General features: G+C 45.5%; 1 protein-coding gene and 1 long non-coding RNA gene across 10 annotated transcripts in view; one reads left to right on the plus strand and one right to left on the minus strand.

The window, feature by feature from the left end:
- CACNA1B (calcium voltage-gated channel subunit alpha1 B) overlaps positions 1 to 19738 on the plus strand; it is a 324413-nt gene that overhangs the window by 79069 nt on the left and 225606 nt on the right. The window lies entirely within an intron of this gene.
- Positions 11330 to 18076, minus strand: LOC130291083 (uncharacterized). The gene is made up of 3 exons (XR_008847791.1): positions 17818 to 18076; positions 16105 to 16258; positions 11330 to 12113 (listed from the first exon to the last, which is right to left on the minus strand). It is a non-coding gene; the product is annotated as an uncharacterized LOC130291083 (long non-coding RNA).

The following is a 19738-nucleotide window of genomic DNA, read 5'->3' on the forward strand; positions in this document are numbered from 1 at the left end:
AAGTGACAGAATGTACCCACAACAAACACAAATACACACAAAACTACACACAGAGCAGAGGAGGAGTTATAGGGTTATATATATATATATATATATATATATATATGTTTCATGTGGCGTATCTTCCACTAGGCCAACAAGGCCCATGCCTAAGGCCGCACAGCACTTTATTAGAAGGCTGAGGCCACTCTTTTCACCCCACTCTCTTTGTTCACTCTAGGACTGCCATTACCAATTTAAGATTAGGTGCGCCTCTTTCACTTTAAGACCAGTGGATGCTGGTAGTGGTGGAGGGTAGAAGATGTGCCATGCACAGGCACATCTGCTAGAAGATGCCCCTAATGTCAGGTCAGCTGACATGTCACATCTCCCTCTCTGGCTGCCAGTGCCAACCAAAGAGGGTAGAGAAAAGGGGGCAGCAGAAAATTGAAATACATCACTGGGTGCAGGTGTTCCCCAAAATGGCGCTGCTTAGAAGATACCCTCGAAAGACTTCAGGATAAAACGTATCATTAAATTTATTGAAACAAAATAAAATAACATAATTTGTATGCAGTGTCCCTGACGCGTTTCGGTAGGTATATCTCCCTTCGTCAAGTTGCAGGTGTATGCCCCCCCAATTCATTCCGTAATGTCACATATCTTTTCTTCAGAGACCCTTAAAGGGGTACTCCACAGGAAAATCGGTGCCAGAAAGATAAACAGATTTATGAATTACTTCTATTTAAAAATCTTAATTCTTCTAGTACTTATCAGCTGCTGTATGATCCACAGAAAGTTCTTTTCTTTTTGAATTTCCTTTCTGTCTGACCACAGTGCTCTCTGCTGAAACCTGTGTCCATTTAAAGAACTGTCCAGAGTAGGAGGAAATCCCCATAGCAAACCTCTCCTGCTCTGGACAGTTCCTGACATGGACAGAGGTGTCAGTAGAGAGCACTGTGGTCAGACAGAAAGGAAATTCAAAAAGAAAAGAACTTCCTGTGGATCATGCAGCAGCTGATAAGTACTGGAAGGATTAAAGGGGTATTCCAGGATTTTTTTTAAATTTTACTATGCTACAGGGGCTGTAAAGTCAGTGTACGTCATAATATAGTGTCTGTACCTGTGTGTGACAGTTTCTCACAATTCTTATGTGATTTTCACCCCAATATTTATTTTTAACAGCATACAAAATGACTGTTGTCTCAGATTTTTCCCAGGTTGCAATGCGGCCGAGACCTAACATCACTAGTCAGCTGATGACAGGGAGCCTGTCTGCTTCAATGGGTGGAGGGATCGCTTGGTGGGAGAGAGATCAATCTGCAACTAATGCAACAGCTGTAGGCACCCTGATTGAAAAGCACAGGTCTTTTTAATGGATGCAGTTCATTTATGTTTCAATGGGTAGGGTGGCTGATGTGTCGGAGGGAGGAAAATGGAATTGTGGGATTTGTAGGCAAAGAAGAAAACTCAAACAGAAAATACCAGTTCACAAAAAGATAGCCACAGTGTTATGGTAATCTCACAACATAGCCATTTAGCCCCAAGACAAGCGCAGATCCTTCCTAAGCATGTCCATTACTGTCTGCCAGGTAGGTACTAAAATCACTTTATGGTGGAGTACCTCTTTAAGATTTTTTAATAGAAGTAATTTACAAATCTGTTTAACTTTCTGGCACTCGTTGATTTAAAAAAAAAAATGTTTTCCAGTGGAGTACCCCTTTAAGAATCATTCCCCGCTCCTTGTTGTGTCTGATATTAGCCACTCTAGCTGCGCTGTGGTATATAGGCTGCCGACTTGAGATATGGTGCCCCTTTAAGTGTAAATACGCCAGCATTTGGTGTATATTACAGAGCCGGGTAACGCACGCTTCTTGATATATGCTAATTTCAGATAACAGACAAAGAGCGTGACATGGGGGAAGCAGCCTGGTCTATGGCGTTTCATCTGTTTGCAGGGCTGTAGGATCGCTCTTCCCACTCCCTCTGCGATGCTCTGCAGAATGTCCATTAGATCCGGAGAGATAATTTATAGCACATTAAAGTGGATGCCAGAGCCCCAGTCTCTTCATCATTTCTGCCCTGATTTAAAAGTTTGTATCATAATACTCCGCCATTCCCCGTCGGCCTCTATACGCGGCAGGATGCAGGCTCCATATATTACCGTCTCTTTCTGCTCCATTGATCGGGACACCTATTAACTGTTTCTTCATTCTGCAAAGCGTTTTACCAAACAGAATATTGAGAGGCTGGAAACACTCAATTCTAGTTATATACGATACGCGCCATCCAATACATCGTGTCTGCCGCTGCGTGTCCTGACAAGGAGAGAGGGGCACCACAAAGTCACAATGGAGTCCTCCGATTCATGGCATTAGCAAAGGTCTTCTCCTTCCATGTGGTCTGTTATAAAAGCCATGTTGACCACTTAGAAGTGACATTGTAGTACCCTAGACCATTGGTCTCAAAGCTGTAGACCTCTAGATGTTGCAAAACTATAACTCCGATCATGCCCGGACAGCAGTTGGCTGTCCGGGCATGCTCGGAGTTATAGTTTTGCAACATCTTAAAGAGGTACTCCGCCGCTAGACATCTTATCCCCTATCCATAAGATGTCTGATCGCGGGGGTCCCACCTGTTCATTTAGAGCATCAGGTGTAGCGCTGGAGGCTCGGGACATCACAACCACACCCCCTCAATGCAAGTCTATTGGAAGGGGGCGTGACGGCCGTGACTTGCATTGAGGGGGCACGGCCGTGAAGTCACGAGCGGGGCGTGACCATGATGTCATGAGCCTCCGCATCGCCAGTCATCCGGCACAGAGCAAAGTTCACACCGTGCACCGGATGCCTGGGGTGCTGCAGCCGAGATCGTGGGGGTCCCCAGCGGCAGGACCCCACGATCAGACATCTTATTCCCTATCCTTTGGATAGAGTGGTCAACACGTGCTATCTGGCCAGCGAGCCAGGGCCCCGTGCAGGAGATCGCGGGGGGGCCCCAGCGGTCAGACCCCCCCTTGTGATCTGAAACTTATTCCCTATCCTTAGGATAGGGGATAAGTTTTTCTGGACTGGACTACTCCTCTAAGTCTATGAGTGCGCGTCCCTGACTACAAGATCACTTCTAGGTGGCCATCATGGCTTTGTGATAGACCTCATGGATGGAGAAGACCATTGCTAGTCCCATAGTGAAAGGCTTATAGTCTGGACTAATTCATTTCATCATAAGAACCTATAGAGAGTCCATAATATCCAGATATATTGACGCACCAAGTACATTGTGGTGATGTGAACTGATATCTAGGCCCATTGATGCGGTGCACTTATTATCCATATCTGCCCTATGGCGGTCCGCTGAATCCCTCCCTTGCTCCGCCATCCAGTCACACATGGCGGAGGTCTTCTCCTTCCATGTGGTCTGTTACAAAGCCATGTTGACCACTTAGAAGTGACATTGTAGTACCCTAGACCAGTGGTCTCAAAGCTGTAGACCTCTAGATGTTGCAAAACTATAACTCCGAGCGTGCCCGGAGTTATAGTTTTGCAACATCTTAAAGGGGTACTCCGCCGCTAGACATCTTATCCCCTATCCATAAGATGTCTGATTGCGGGGGTCCCACCTGTTCATTTAGAGCGTCAGGTGCAGTGCTGGAGGCTCATGACATCATGGCCGCACCCCGCTCGTGACATCACGGCCATGCCCCTTCAATGCAAGTCTATGGGAGGGGGTGTGCACCGGATGTCTGGGGTGCTGCAGCCGAGATCGCGGGGGTCCCCAGCGGCAGGACCCCATGATCAGACATCTTACACCCTATCCTTTGGATAGAGTGGTCAACACGCGCTATCTGGCCAGCGAGCCAAGACCCCGCACCGGAGATCGCGGGGGGGGGCAACGGTTGGACCCCCCTTGCGATCTGAAACCTTAGGATAGGGGATAGGATATCCTTAGGATAAGTTTTTCAGGACTGGACTACTCCTTTAAGTAGTCCAGTCCTGAAAAACTTATCCTAAGGATATCCTATCCCCTATCCTTAAGTCTATGTGTCCCTGACTACAAGATCACTTCTAGGTGGCCATCATGGCTTTGTGATAGACCTCATGGATGGAGAAGACCATTGCTAGTCCCATAGTGAAAGGCTTATAGTCTGGACTAATTCATTTCATCATAAGAACCTATAGAGGGTCCATAATATCCAGATATATCGACGCACCAAGACATAGCGTACATTGTGGTGATGTGAACTGATAGAGCTCTAGGCCTGGAAAGAGATGAAGATCAGACCATATTCCTGCCATATCTAGGCCCATTGATGCGGTGCACTTATTATCCATATCTGCCCTATGGCGGCCCGCTGAATCCCCCCTTCGCTCCGCCATCCAGTCACACATCATCGAGCCCGGGCTCACCTCTCCTGACTCCAGTGGTTGCGGCAGGCTGTATCCACAGGCACTAGCAGAAGGTAATGCTGTGTGGCAGAACAGTGTGTTGCGATCAGGACACAGCTCGGGACTCTTGTAGGATTAGTGCATAATGGGCCGGTTAGGAGACACATTTCCCAGGATATAGAACCCAGTCTGCCTCTTTGCGTCTGTCCCTTCTCATCTCAGTCACACACCACTCTGCATGATTAGAAATAGGAAAATGAAGAACGCGTTCACTTCCGAAAACCGCTTTACTGGCAGAGCGTTCTCAAGCTGTGCCTATCCAGGGGAGCGGGAGAGAAGTCCTGTCTGTTAAAAGGGTACTCTGTTGGAAAGCTTTTTTTTTTTTTTTTTAAATCAACTGGTGCCAGAAAGTTAAACAGATTTGTAAATTACTTCTAATAAAAAATCTTAATCCTTCCAGTACTTATTAGCTGATGAATACTGCAGAGGAAATTCTTTTCTTTTTGGAACACAGCGCTCTCTGCTGACATCACGAGCACAGTGCTCTTTGCTGACATCTCTGTCCATTTTAGGAACTGTCCAGAGCAGCATATGTTTGCTATGGGGATTTTCTCCTACTCTGGACAGTTCTTAAAATGGACAGAGATGTCAGCAGAGAGCACTGTGGTCATGATGTCAGCAGAGAGCTCTGTGTTCCAAAAAGAAAAAAATTTCCTCTGTAGTATTCAGCAGCTAATAAGTACTGGGAGGATTAAGATTTTTTAATAGAAGTAATTTACAAATCTGTTTAACTTTCTGGCACCAAAAAAAAAAAAAAGAGTTTTCCACCGGAGTACCCCTTTAAAGTTTATTATGCTCCTTATTCCCAGATGCCTATTTGAAAGTGGGCGGGATCTTCTCGGCTGTCTGCAGCAGATTTTCCACGGCGGAATGTACACTGCGGAAAGTCAACCGCAAGCCCCATTGAAGTCAGTAGGGACTGTGGCAAATCTGTGTGGACAGCCGAGAAGAGCCCGCCCACTTTCAAATACGCAGCGGAAAACCCGCTAAAAAATCTGCGTGTGTGAACGTACTCTTATAGGGTGAAATTTGGTAAAATCAGATTAGACAAATCCTTTTATTTATTTATTGAGTTATTTATTTATTTATACATTTATTTATTTATACATTTATTTATGTATACATTTATTTATTGAGTTATTTATTTATACATTTGTTTATTTATTTTTTTATTTAGTTATATAGTTATTTATTTTTACAGCCAGTGTGGATTTCATTAATCTGCCCTTTTATCATGATTACTATGTGACTTCTTTTTTTTTTTACCTGTCAGTAAATTTACTGACCCGGCTCAGCGCCCCCCTGGCAGTATGGGCATCAGTAGAAGGAGAATCCTGCGTACAGGTGAGCGCCTTCTGAGCACGTGCGGACCTGGTAATTGCAGTTAATCAGCGCTAAGCAGGGCGCCTTGTTTCCCTTTGTGGTAATGGAGACGGTCTATTCTCCAGTGATCCGCATACATCAGGAGGAGCAGGGGATTGGGACTGATTTGTAGCAGCGTTCCAAGGCTAATAGGAACATCCTCACCCCTTATCCGCCGGCGAGCGCTTCTGCATCTCATTCCTGAATGCGATAACACATTACAATAATATGGCGGGCGATGGGAGACCGCTCGCAGCCGCAGTAAGTGAAACTAGTTTTTTTTTTCTTATCCATTAGCAAAACACCACACAATGGCAGCTGCTGCAGAACCCCTTGGGAATCAGATTGTAATTAGTGTGCGGTAATCTATCGGCCAAACCCCATTGTCCTTATTGCGGCCTGGGAGGATGTATATGGCCTTCCATTATCTGACCCACCACCGAGGGTGTGTGAAGAGTTAAAGGGGTATATATATATATATATATATATATTTTTTTTTTTAGATTAACTGGCTCCAGAAAGTTAAACAGATTTGTAAATTACTTCTATTAAAAAATCTCTAATCCTTCCCATAATTATCAGCTGCTGAAGTTGAGTTGTTCTTTTCTGACTGGCAACAGTGCTCTCTGCTGACATCTTTGTTTGTCTCGGGAACTGCACAGAGTAGAAGAGGTTTGCTATGGGGATTTGCTTCTAAACTGGGCGGTTCCCGAGACAGGTGTCATCAGAGAGCACTTAGACAGGAAAGAACAACTCAACTACAGCAGCTCATAAGTACTGAAAGGATTAAGATTTTTTAATAGAAGTAATTTACAAATCTGTTTAACTTTCTGGACCCAGTTGAGATATATATATATATATATATATATATATATATATATATATATATAAAAAAAAGTTTTTCCTGGATAACCCCTTTAAAGAAAATGGTTTTAGATATTAGGTCAGTGTGAATTAGGGAATCTGATGACATCATCCGCACCAATATGTTATGGATTTGTGCAATGGACTTGTTGACCAGTGTTGATCTCCATTAGACTTGTGCAGAACCAAAAAATGATGTTTCGTTACGTTACCTTCATTTTCGGCTAAAAAAAATTCGGTTCTGCTCAATATTTGGGATGGAATAATTTGTTTCATTCTGTCTTCAGACACAAGGATCTATTCGTCATTCAAGTTTTATGACTTATCCGTCCGAATTTGTTATTCGGATAGATTCGTTATTTTAACTAATAACGGAAACGGCCAAAGAGATTTAGCAGATAGGCCAGGCCTGACCTTTTGAACAAACTTTTAATGATCCTTTTGTAAAAAAAAAAAAAGGACGAATGAAATAAATCAAATGAATTCATTACTGCCGATACACATTTAACGAATTCATTCGTTAGTTTGTTTTCAGCTTTCGGCAGTGCATTGTTCGGATTATAGATTTTTTCGGAAATATTCGAAAAAGTTATTTCGTATATTTGGATCGGTCCGAACATGCAAATTTGGTAAAATTCGTACGAATATGCATTCGTGATGAAACGAATTGAACAGATCTAATCTCCATTTGGTACTTTTCTTTTCCACCCAAGGCCATACAAACCATATTGGCTGCTATGAGGCCCTTGACATGGTTGGTCCATATTGGTAACTGTGCGGAACTCCTTTCTCCAGGGAACTGTATTGTCTGCAGATTAAAGAGATATTCCGGCCTTATACATCTTATCCCCTGTCCAAAGAATAGGGGGTAAGAGGTAAGATCTAAGGCCCCCTGTCGTGACCTCAAGACACGCCCCCTCCATTCATGTCTATGGGAGGGGGCGTGAAACGCCCCCTCCCATAGACATGAATGGAGGGGGCGTGGTGTGACGTCATGTCTCAGTCTCGGAGGTAGTTCTAGGCACAGACTGCTGGGGGCTGCACCGAGATTGCGGGGTCCCAGCGGTTGAACCCAATCGATCTTCCATCTTATCCCCTATCCTTTGGATAGCGGATAAGATGTATTAGCCCGGAATATCCCTTTAATGGAGGGGGGGGGGGTATTGACCAATTGGTCATAAGCCAGGCAGTAATGGACATGCTTAGGAAGGATCTGTGCTTGTCTTGGGGCTAAATGGCTATGTTGTGAGATTACCATAACACTGTGGTTATCTTTTTGTGAACTGGGTATTTCCTGTTGGATTTGGTTCTCAAACTACATATCCCATAGTTCCATAGTTATGGAAGTATGAGGTCACTTTCCTTCCTCCCACACATCAGCCACTTCACCCATTGAAACACAAATGAGCTTCATTCCCTTCAAAAGATCAGTGTTTTCTAACCAGCAAAATGATCTCTCTCCCACTCAGCGGTCGCTCCACCCATTGAAGCAGACAGGCTCCCTGTCATCACCTATCTAGTGATGTTAGGTCTCGACGCACTGCGACCTGGGAAAACCCGAGACCTGAGTAATTTTATATACTGTTAAAAATAAATATTTGGGCGAAAATCACAAAAGAATTGTGAGACCACCATCAAACACCGGTACAGACACTATATAATGAACTACACTAACTTTACAGCCCCTGTAGCACAGTAAAAAAAAAAAAAAAAAACTATCCTGGAATATCCCTTTTTGATGAGGATTCCATTTTCTTTTTCATTTGTCGATATCGGAGCTGGATATATAGTCCTATTTGAAGAAGAGTAGTGTCTCCTATAAATGGTGGAAAAGCAATGGAAGCGCCCAATATAGAAGTGTAGGCGCCCAATACAGTAGCCCACGGATCAGTTCCCCACCTTCTTGTTTGCTAACAATGCCATCTCTCTGGAGATCGGATTTTGTCTCACAATGGGGCATTACCCGGGGTAATTGTGGGAAGTCACCCAAGATTTCCACTCAAGGACTGGTCCTGCAGGACTTCTGATAATGGGAACGGTGTTCCTGCTGTGAAAAGAGTGCAGGAACTTAGTTGCCGTGCGTCCCTGCAGGACTTTAGCCCTGGGTAGGAACAGTCAATGCAGAGTCACCTCTCTTTCCGAGAGCTGTCCATGACACCACATGTTTTTCCTTTGTAGCATGTCCTTCTCCCGGCATTGTTATATCCCTGTATCATCATGTCTCTAATGGTAACCTTTCATTAGTGAAAAACGCGCCGGCGCGTTCTCCCTCATACAGCCAGGACCCTGCGCCTGACATGTTCTGTCACCCCCGAGACAGACGCATGAATTAAGCGCCTGGCCTTTTAACAAGCTTCCTGCCATCGTTTCCTTCTGAAGAAAATTACCGCTGATTAGTTGTTTTTCTTGTTTTTTTTGTTTTGGGTTAAAATAAAAGACACATACAAACGTGCGCACACCCGCGCAGACTCGTTTTTTACTAGGGATCCAGAGCAATGACTCATTACTTTTCAATTTCTCTTCTGTAAAACAAAATAAGAGAACATCCTTCACTTGGCACAGACGTCAGGGAGTGAAAAATAGGAATGTTAAAAAAGAGGAAAAAAAGAAAACCGTGATTATGTGGCCTGATCTATTTATTGCTCGCTTATCCGTCATGCGCTGCCGCTGACGAGAGAGATGGCAGGCACCGAACGGCGGGGTGTGGTTCTCCGTAACAGACAAGAAGATTTCTTGTAACTGCGAGTCAGCGAGCTGGTCGTGATAGAAAGGAACGGCTCTCGAGTCGATATTGTTATGGCTGCGCGTATCGCAGGACAGGCTTCTTTTTAGTGGTTGAATCATAATCCTTGTCTTCTTCTGTGCAACTACTTGAGGCAGTGTGTTTCCAACCAGGGTGCCTCCAGCTGTTGCAAAACTACAACTTCCCAGCATGCTGGGAGTTGTAGTTTTGCAACAGCTAGAGGCCCCCTGGTTGGGAAACACTGATATGTTATATTGTGCTATGCAAGAAGACACCTACAGCAAGAAGCTGCAGCCTTGGAAAATACCCACAGCAAGAAGCTGCAGCCTTGGAAAATACCTACAGCAAGAAGCTGCAGCCTTGGAAAGTACCTACAGCAAGAAGCTGCAGCCTTGGAAAATACCTACAGCAAGAAGCTGCAGGAGGGTGGCCGATGGGTGCAAAAAAAGTGGTAAATTCCAACAGTATTGGACAGTATCGGCTGTCCAGACATGTTGGGAGTTGTAGTTTTGCAACAGCTGGAGACACTCTGATTGGGAAACACTGGCTTAAAGGGGTACTCCGCTGCTCAGCGTTTGGAATAAACTGTTCTGAACGCTGGAGCCGGGAGCTCGTGACGTCATAGCCGCACCCTCTCATGGCATCACGCCTCACCCCCTCAATGCAAGTCTATGGGAGGGGGCGTGACGGCTGTCACGCCCCCTCCCATAGACTTGCATTGAGGGGGCGGGGCTATGAGGTCACGAGCTCCCGGCGCCGGCTCCAGCGTTCACAAACAGTTTGTTGCAAACGCTGAGCAGGGGAGTACCCCTTTTAAGGCATGTGAACATAGGCAAAAACCTCAACCCTAAGCCATGGCTGTCACTGAACCACAGTCAGTGCAAGGGGTGAAGTCCTGTCCTGAAACTTCCATTCATTTCAATTGGCGCCTCGTAGTGGGACCACAGGGAAAGATGTGGCGTCACTTCTTTTTCCATGCGGTCCACCATCCCCTATTAAAATCTATGGGAGAAGGTTTTTATAGAGACATTCTAGTGATCAGTGATGGTCTCAGCACCCAGACTGTTCGAAACTTTTGACGTCACTCTATGACGTCTTCAAAAACAAGTTGATCCAACGGCACTGTAGTGGGCATCTAAATAGTCGTTGGGATGCAAGTCAGGGAGACCAACAAGTAAATAGTAAGTAGACAGTAGGAACATTCAGGCAACGTTTCACCAGGAACCTAGAAGCAACGTTTCACCAGGAACATACAGGCAACGTTTCACCAAGAACATGTAGGCAACGTTTCACGAAGAATATACAGGCAACGTTTTACCAAGAATATACAGGCAACGTTTTACCAAGAATATACAGGCAACGTTTTACCAAGAATATACAGGCAACGTTTTACCAAGAATATACAGGCAACATTTTAGCAAGTACATACAGGCGACGTTTCGACCCGCTGTTTCTAAGAGAGAGTGCCCCATAAACAATGCCTGTTAGAGAGTGACCACATTTATGGCACCCAACTGAGTGTCACCATAAACAGTGTCTACCAGGGAGGTCCCCTGTATCGCCATAAACTATACGTGTCAGAGAGGGCCCCTTCCCTACTAGATAATGCCCCCATAAACAGAGTTTGTTGCAGATCACCACCATAAACAGTACTTATCAGAGAGAGTTTCCATTAACAGAGTGCCCCAGAAACAATGCCTAAAAAAAGTGCCCCCATAAACAGCGTCTAACAAAAAGTGCCCCATAAATTATGCCTGTTGTGGTAGAGGGTGTGATGCAGGGCAGATGGAATTACCCTAGGGGCAGATGGCATTAACCCCTTGTATTCGTGACGCCAGGGCGTGGTTTATCCTCAATACCACCTGAAGGTATTTCACTCGATCCTGGGCTAGGCACTGGGGCAATAAAAACTCTGACACCAAGTTACGAAACAACGGTAGCTTTACTGAGTGACAGATGGAACAGTCTATACAGCTTAGCCAGGCCCACGGAGGTGACCAGTGACTTCAGAGACCTTAGGGCTTTCTGGGACTTGTAGTGGATTGAGACAATATTGCTGCAGGCCACGCTGATTGATGACAGATGACTTTGACTTGACTGACTTGAATGGGACTGACTATACCCCAATTGTAGCTAACTTGAATACTTGTGGCTGCTGGGCGGACTTGAGGTCTCCTATGGACTCCAGACAGACTTGACTTGGCTGAACGTCAGCAAAAGCTCGGAGCTGAGCTCAAAGAGAAGAGAAGCCTCCCAGGGCTTATATAGGGGAGACTCTGGTGGGGTCCCATAGGTCACCCATAGGTCACATGGTCACTGACACCACACTGGGTTACCCTCACATGACAACAGGTTAACCACATGACAATATTCTTAAAGGTACAATACTCTTATATACAATACACAGCATAAAACCAATTGTACAGAGGGAACAGGTGAAGGGGCCCAGGGGACACTGCAGGGGGGCTGCCTGACAGGACAGCAAGGGTACAACTCCTGTACTGGGCCACCACACTGTATTCTACCCAACTTCTTCAGGTCATTCAATACACCGAATTATTCCACACCAGCAGTGAAAGGGTGAAGTTGTCATCATATTAGCCTATCCAGTGAAAATGTTAATTTCCACGCGGCCTCTGTCGTCTCTGCAGCCTTCTCTTCTCATTTCCTCTGTTTTCTCTCTCTCCGTCTCCTTCTGCTGTTCCCGCATCAATTTTTATCTGGAAGAACAGAAAATGTCATTCTATAATTGTCGCTGGCGTGTCTACGGCTTTGGGAGGAAAGAATAGCTGGCGGAAATGAAAAGGGGGATCACTTTGAATTCGGAAATATGTCGCCACTGGCTCAGAATCTTGATATTAGGCCAAAGACCTTTATGTGAGGAGTACACGGCTAAGGCAGCGGTGTTATTGTTGTCTATAAGCCAAATAAGCTCATAATGTAAAGGTTGTAGGAAGGCGTTACCTTACAACAGTGGTCTAATACTGTGGCCCCCTAGATGTTACTCCCCTGTGTCCATGTGTCCTATTGTAAGACCAGAACATGTGGCCCGATACATGGTAGGGTTATATGGGTATGCAGTGGTGTCTCCGCATGCCTGATCGAACTGGAGAAAAGGTCTGGACAACCCTACTGAATGAGTTATCCAGGAATCGAAAAACAGACCTAATTTCTTTCAAAGGCCGCTCCCTGTCTGTCTCCACTTTGGGTGTGGTATTACAACTTGACTCCATTCACTTCAATGGAACTGAGATGCAGAACCACACCAAACCTGGAGACAGACAGGGAGCGGACTTTGAAAGAAATGATCTCTGTTTTTCGATTCCTGGATAACCCCTTTAAAGGGGTACTCCACTGGAAAACTTTTTTGCCAGAAAGTTATAAATTACTTCTATTAAAAACTCTTAATCCTTCCAGTACTTATCAGCTGCTGTTATGATCCACAGGAAGTTATTTTCTTTTTGAATTTCCATTCTGCCTGACCACAGTGCTCTCTGCTGAGGGACTATGACGTCGTGAGCTCCCGGCACCAGCTCCAGCGTTCGGAACAGTTTGTTCCAAATGCTGAGCAGCGGAGTACTCCTTTAAATCAGGTATCGATGCAACCTCCTCTACACACTGTCCATCCTCTTATAACATATAACATTGCCCCTTCACGTGGCCCGTAAAGAGTGTATGGGCTATCTCATATGTAAGGGGTGTAGATGACCGATGGTGGGCTGAAGGCCAGGGCTCCACGGAACAGTCTTGTGGTTTGTTGTTTAATATTTGGCCCCCTACAATTTATGCCAGGGGCCACACATGTCTTGTATCCAGAATATCAGTGGTTAAGAAGAACATCGACTAGACCTGTCATTCTAGAACGACAATGGTTAAGGCTGTTCTTATGCATCTCTTCAGCAGCACAACATGGGGTATGATCATAGCATCTCTCTGTCACATAGTAATGGCCGAGGGCAGTGCCGTACACCTCACGGTGATATGACCTGGTGATTCTCTTACAGTCTAGTGATACTTAATGGCAGGGCTGGTACATATCATTTCAGCACAGTGATGGCTAAGGGCAGGACCTGGTATAATAGTCCTGCAATGGATAAAGACGGGAACGGTACACAGTTTTGTAGCGCAGTGATGGTTAAGAACAAGACAAACTTGTATGCCCCACAAATTAAGGACAGAACTTGTGTATGGTTTTTGGTCCAGTGATGGTAAAGGAAAGGACCTGTGCATGTGTGGTAGCCATGGGAGTGTCAGGAGAAAAACCTTATTACTTTGTGACGCCAGGACACCGTTATCCTATACAGGGTCCGAGGTAGGAGACAGTTTCTCCTGGGCCATAAAGGAACACACCGATGTCAGGTTACAGATAACTGTCCTTACTGAGCAGGGTGCAGATGGTATTACACAGACAGTCTGGTGCAGAGTGAGATGATGCAGCGTAACCCCTTGGGAGCCCTGTTGCCTTGCTGGGATTTGTGCTTTCACCAAATGGATTGATACTGACTTGAGAGGATTGAAGATTGATCCTGGTAGCGAGGGTTCTGTCAAGGTCTTGTAGCCTCCTCCGCCCGGGAATGAACTTCCACCGTGCAGGTGATCCTTGCAGAATGACCGGATAAAGTAAATTTGATCTGGACCTTCCCTCAGAGCACACAACACACCTTACACCTTTACCACATCGATGCTCAGACTACACTAGACTGGGGCAACTCCTCCCCCACTACACTATATGAACTAGAATTTAGGCGTTCCCATTGGCAGGCAGGATCACATGGGGTTTACACAGTTCCTCTCTTAAGGGTACAGTAACATATCAATAACATACAGGAGGGTAACCAACAAAATACTTAGAAAATATATATTACTTCTTAATAAAGTGAAAACATACAGTGGTCCCTCAACATACGATGGTAATCTGTTCCAAATGAACCATTGTTAGTTGAAACCATTGTATTTTGAGGGATCCGTGTAATGTAAAGTATAGGAAGTTATACTCACCTGTCCCCGCTGCTCCGGACCGTCTCTGCTGCCTGGGATCATCGCTCTTCATCGCCGTCATCACGTTGCTACTCACGCGGCTCCTATTGGATGATGGGACGGCGTGCGCGGCGACGTGATGACGACAAAGGAGAGCGACGGCGATGCAGGGGATCCTGAAGAGAACGGTCCGGAGCGCCGGGAACAGGTGAGTGACCATCACCGGAGCACACGGGGCACCTTAAACGGCTATCCGGTGGCAGCTGAAGCAGTCTGCGCTGCCAGATAGCCGTTTATGTGATGGCCCCGACATACAAAAACATCGTATGTTGAAATTATCGTATGTCGGGGACATCGTAGGTCGGGGGGTCACTGTAATAGAACAAGAAGTCTTTCAGTGAGCCCAACACCTATACTGCTGGGCTGCCCGAAGCCACAGGACAGCCTTTGGTGCTGGGACACCTCACATGGTTTTGTTGTCCAGTTTTGGTTACGGACAGGACCTGTACATGGTTGAGTTGTCCAGTATTGGTTAAGAAAACGACCTGTACATGGTTTAGTTGTGCAGTGATGGTTAAGGACAGGACCTACAAATTTCTATGCGCGACAAATTAAAGGGGTACTCTGCTGTTAGACATCTTATCCTCTATACAGCAGCGGCCTGCGATCTACCTGCAGCAGCCCGGTACCTCAGCAGCCTGGAGCTAAGTTTTCTTCGAGGCTGATGACGGGTGGTGCAGGTGACGGAGCACCTTGACATCACACCCCCTCCATAGACTTGTATTGAGGGGGCCCTGTCCCCTGCACCACCCGTCATCAGCCTCGAAGAAAACTTAGCTACGGGGTGCTGAGTTACCGGGCTGCTGCAGGGGGGATCGTGGGGGTCCCCAGCGGTGAGCCCCCCGCGATCAGACATAGGATAGGGGATAAGATGTCTAACAGCGGAGTACCCCTTTAAGGAAGAGTTTTGCAGTCAAGTAATAGTTAAGAACACCATTGTTCATGGTTTTGTAGTCTAGCAGTAGGTAAGGAAAGGGAGTGTTCATGGTTTTGTAGTCCAGTAATGTTTAAGGGCAGGGCCTGTACATTTCTATCCATCACAGCGATGGTTAAGGACAGAACCAGTGTATGTGCTTTAGTATCCCAGTAAAGGTCAAGGGTAAGGCCAAGCGGTTCTTATCTACTGACACATTCCATGCTTCTGTGCATGGTTTAGTAGTCCAACTATTTTTAAGAAGACTTCTGTATGGTTTAGCAGTCTAGTAATGTTAAGGAAAGGGACTGAAAATTTCTACCCATCACAGTGATGGTTGAGGACTGGATCATGACTTAGTAGTCCAGTAATAGTTAAGGGCAAGGGCTGTGCATGTGTGGTATGGGGCATGATGAGGACAGATGGAATGGCTCTAGAGGCAGATGGCATTAACCCCTAGTGTTTGTGATGCCAGGGCGTGGTTTATCCTCAATACCACCCAAAGGTATACCGCTGGATCCTGGGCTGGGCACACGGCAATAATGACTCCGACGCCAAGTTACGAAACAACGGTAGCTTTACTGATTTAGACAGGTGAAATAGTCTATACAGCTTAGCCAGGCCCACAGAGGGGACCAGTGACTTCAGAGACCTTAGGGCTTGCTGGGACTTGCAGTGGACTGGGACAATTTGATGCAGGCCACGCTGACTGAAGACAGGTTGACTTGATTGAGACTGACTATACCCCGTTTGTTGCTTACCAGGCTCTGACTGGGACCTGTAGACTTGTGGCTGTGTGGTTGACTTGAGGCCTCCTCTGGACTCCAGACACACCTAGGACTTGACTGCACGGACCTCAGCAAAGACTTAAAGGAGATGTTCGGTGCGGACTATTCCTATTCCATCCTGCCCGGGCTGTAAAAAAAGAGAAAACAAACTTTCACTTACCTTCCTACGTTTCCCCGGAGCTCCGCAACAGTTGATCGGTTGGCCGGGCTGTCTACTTCCTACTTCCCTTAGCCCGGTACGTCACACGGCGCTTCAGCCTATCACCAGCCGAGGCGGGACATTGCTGCGGCCGGTGATATGATATGAAGTAAGACAAAATCAAACCTATATAAGTAGGGTATCCTTTTAACCGTATGGACCTACAGAATAAAGATAAGGTGTCATTTTTACCGAAAATTGTACTGCATACAAACGGAAGCCCCCAAAAGTTACAAAAAGGCGTTTTTTCTTCAATTTTGTCGCACAGTGATTTTTTTTTTGTTTCACTGTAGATTTTTGGGTAAAATGACTGATGTCATTACAAAGTAGAATTGGTGGCGCAAAAAATAAGCAATCATATGGATTTTTAGGTGCAAAATTGAAAGGGTTATGATTTTTAAAAGGTGATGAGGGAAAAACGAAAACCGCTCGGTCCTTAAGGGGTTAATTATGTATGCGTGACATCACAGGATACAAATATGCGGGGGAAAGTTTGTCCTAGTCTGACCCCTATAACTTTATTCATCCTTGTACGGGCCTGTATGAGGGATCATTTTTTGCGCCCCGATCTGTAGTTTTGAACAGAACCATTTTTTGTTTTGATGGGACTTTTTTATCGCTTTTTTTAAAATTAAATTTGGGAGTTGCAATTAGTTACTAACTACAACTCCCAGCATGCCCTGATACAGCCTGTGGCTCAGCAGCTGCCCCAAACTGAAAACTACAACTCCCAGCATGTTGGACTATATAGTAGTATATAGGTCAATGTTTCCCAACCAGGGGTGCCTCCAGCTGTTGCAAAACTACAACTCCCAGCATGTTGGACTATATAGTAGTATATAGGTCAAGTTTTTCCAACCAGGGGTGCCTCCAGCTGTTGCAAAATTACAACTCCCAGCATGTTGGACTATGTAGTAGTATATAGTTCAATGTTTCTCAACCAGGGGTGCCTCCAACTGTTGCAAAACTACAACTCCCAGCATGTTGGACTATATAGAATTATATAGGTCAATGTTTCCCAACCAGGAGTGCCTCCAGCTGTTGCGAAACTACAACTCTTGCCTATTGGACTATATAGTAGTATATAGGTCAATGTTTCCCAACCAGTAGTGCCTCCAGCTGTTGCAAAACTACAACTCTCAGAATGTTGGACTATATAGTAGTATATAGGTCAATGTTTCCCAAACTGGAGTGCCTCCAGCTGTTGCAAAACTACAACTCCCAGCATGGTGGACTATATAGTAGTATATAGGTCAATGCTTCCCAACCAGCAATGCCTCCAGCTGTTGCAAAACTATGTATGCTGGGAGTTGTAGCTTTGCAACAGCTGGAGGCTCTCTGGTTGGTAAACACTGGTATAGGTTATGGTGCAACATTCCGGGAGTTGGAGGATTGGTTAGATAAATACCGGCCATTGCATGGCTGGTATTTTTAATGGCCAAAATACCAGCTGTGTCGGTAAAATACCGGCCAGGTGTCAACCCTACCTGTGCATGGTTTGTAGTCCAGCGATGGTTAAGGGCAGGTCACTTGCGTCTCTTCCCAGCCCAGCAACGGTTGAGGAGGGGCCTTGCGCATTTCTTTGTAGCACGGCTAAGGGCAGGGCCTTTCCATCCGGTTCCGGCACATCGCTGGTTAAGGACAGGGCCTGTTCAGTTCTCAGTTACATTTTGATTAGCCGAGCAGAAGCGCCAAGCCTTGGCCTGGTTTCTATGGTGATCTCTAGTACCTATTCACATTATTTCCCTCTAGATGCGACTGCCTGTCTTTTACATTACAAACGTCTCCCCTCTGCTTTACACTGTCACAACCGGGAGCCATGTCTGGAAAAGAATGTCACATTCCTTATTGATTCCTTCAAAAATGCCTTATTATATTTTTTATTTCCAGGCCGGGCCTAGCCAAGCCTCCAGGGGGGCTCAGCAGATGAGGGGTTAATGGATAGCGAGAGTGACATTACAGTATGAGGGGGCCGCCCATGCAGAGAGGATGGGATGTGTGGGGTGGGGCGGGCGCCCGGCATTGCCTATCCAGAAACATACGATCTGACAGCACATTAGAAGTGTCCGACCCACCACGTTATGCTCATGTGGCCCCAAAAACCCATTTAAATTGCACCTGTAATGGGATAAGCAGTTGTGATAGCCTGGTGGTGTAGGGTATATAGGGTGTAGCTGTGCAATAATTAAAGGGTGTCTGGTTAACCCTTTCTTTTCGTGACGCCAGGGTGTGGTTCTCCTCTGCAATGCTTGTCCTACCGCCACCCTTCCCAAGAGCGATAGGGAGGTATGAAATAATTGTATGTCCACAACCGGAGAGTTTGCTGAAAACAGTCGGAACTTTTACTGAAGATTTTATGCAAGCTTCATAACCGGAACAGTCTCTATATAGGCAAATTCTCTTAGAGATTGACAGTGGTTGGGACCTTAAGCGTTTTAGAGTCCGTAGACTGATATGCGCTGTTCCGCTGGATTTAGAGAATTTAGTTGAGGTCCAGCAGTCATGCTAGCTTTAGCGGGGATTCAGTTTAGGACTCACGGTTTGAGTTCACGCTGAAGCCGGTAGGTTTCTGGCCTAGCTTGTCTTTGTAAGTTGCGCAGATCCGTCCTGCTAGTCCGGCATCCACGAGAGCAGCAACCCAAGAGAGCGATAATTGGCTACAGCTCCATGTGACCCTAGGACCTCCAAAGGTCCTCCAACATACCATAGAGGAATTAACATAGTCACATGACCGAAGGTTTTGCGACGCTACAAAAGTAAGTGTACTAATATGCATTATATTAAATATACACACTATTAAATATATATATATATATATATATATATATATATATATATATATATATATATATGTAAACATTATGGAATTAGAAAAGGAGGAGACGACTAGGGGCTGTCCCACCTGGGGGACCCTACCTCAACGTAGTCACTCTGACTTTGGGGACCACCATACAAGGTACAGTATGCAATACGGTACCGGGACACCACACAGTCATATTGGGCTCTGCACTAATCCTGAATTGACTTTGTATCTATTATATCTATGTAAATATTTTTGTGGGATCAGAGGCTTTAAGGGGTATTCCAGGATTTTTTTTATTTGACTATGTTACAGGGGATGTAAAGTTAAAGGGGTACTCCAGTGGAAAACTTTTTTTTTATTCAACTGGTACCAGAAAGTTAAACAGACTTGTAAATTACTTCTATTAAAAAATCTTAATCCTTCCAGTACTTATTAGCTGCTGAATGCTACAGATGAAATTCGTTTCTTTTTGGAACACAGAGCTCTCTGCTGACATCATGACCACAGTGCTCTCTGCTGACATCTCTGTCCATTTTAGGAACTGTCCAGAGCAGCATATGTTTTCTATGGGGATTTTTTCCTACTCTGGACAGTTCCAAAAATGG

The sequence above is a fragment of the Hyla sarda genome, chromosome 9 (genome assembly GCF_029499605.1).
Source record: "Hyla sarda isolate aHylSar1 chromosome 9, aHylSar1.hap1, whole genome shotgun sequence".
Taxonomy (NCBI): domain Eukaryota; kingdom Metazoa; phylum Chordata; class Amphibia; order Anura; family Hylidae; genus Hyla; species Hyla sarda.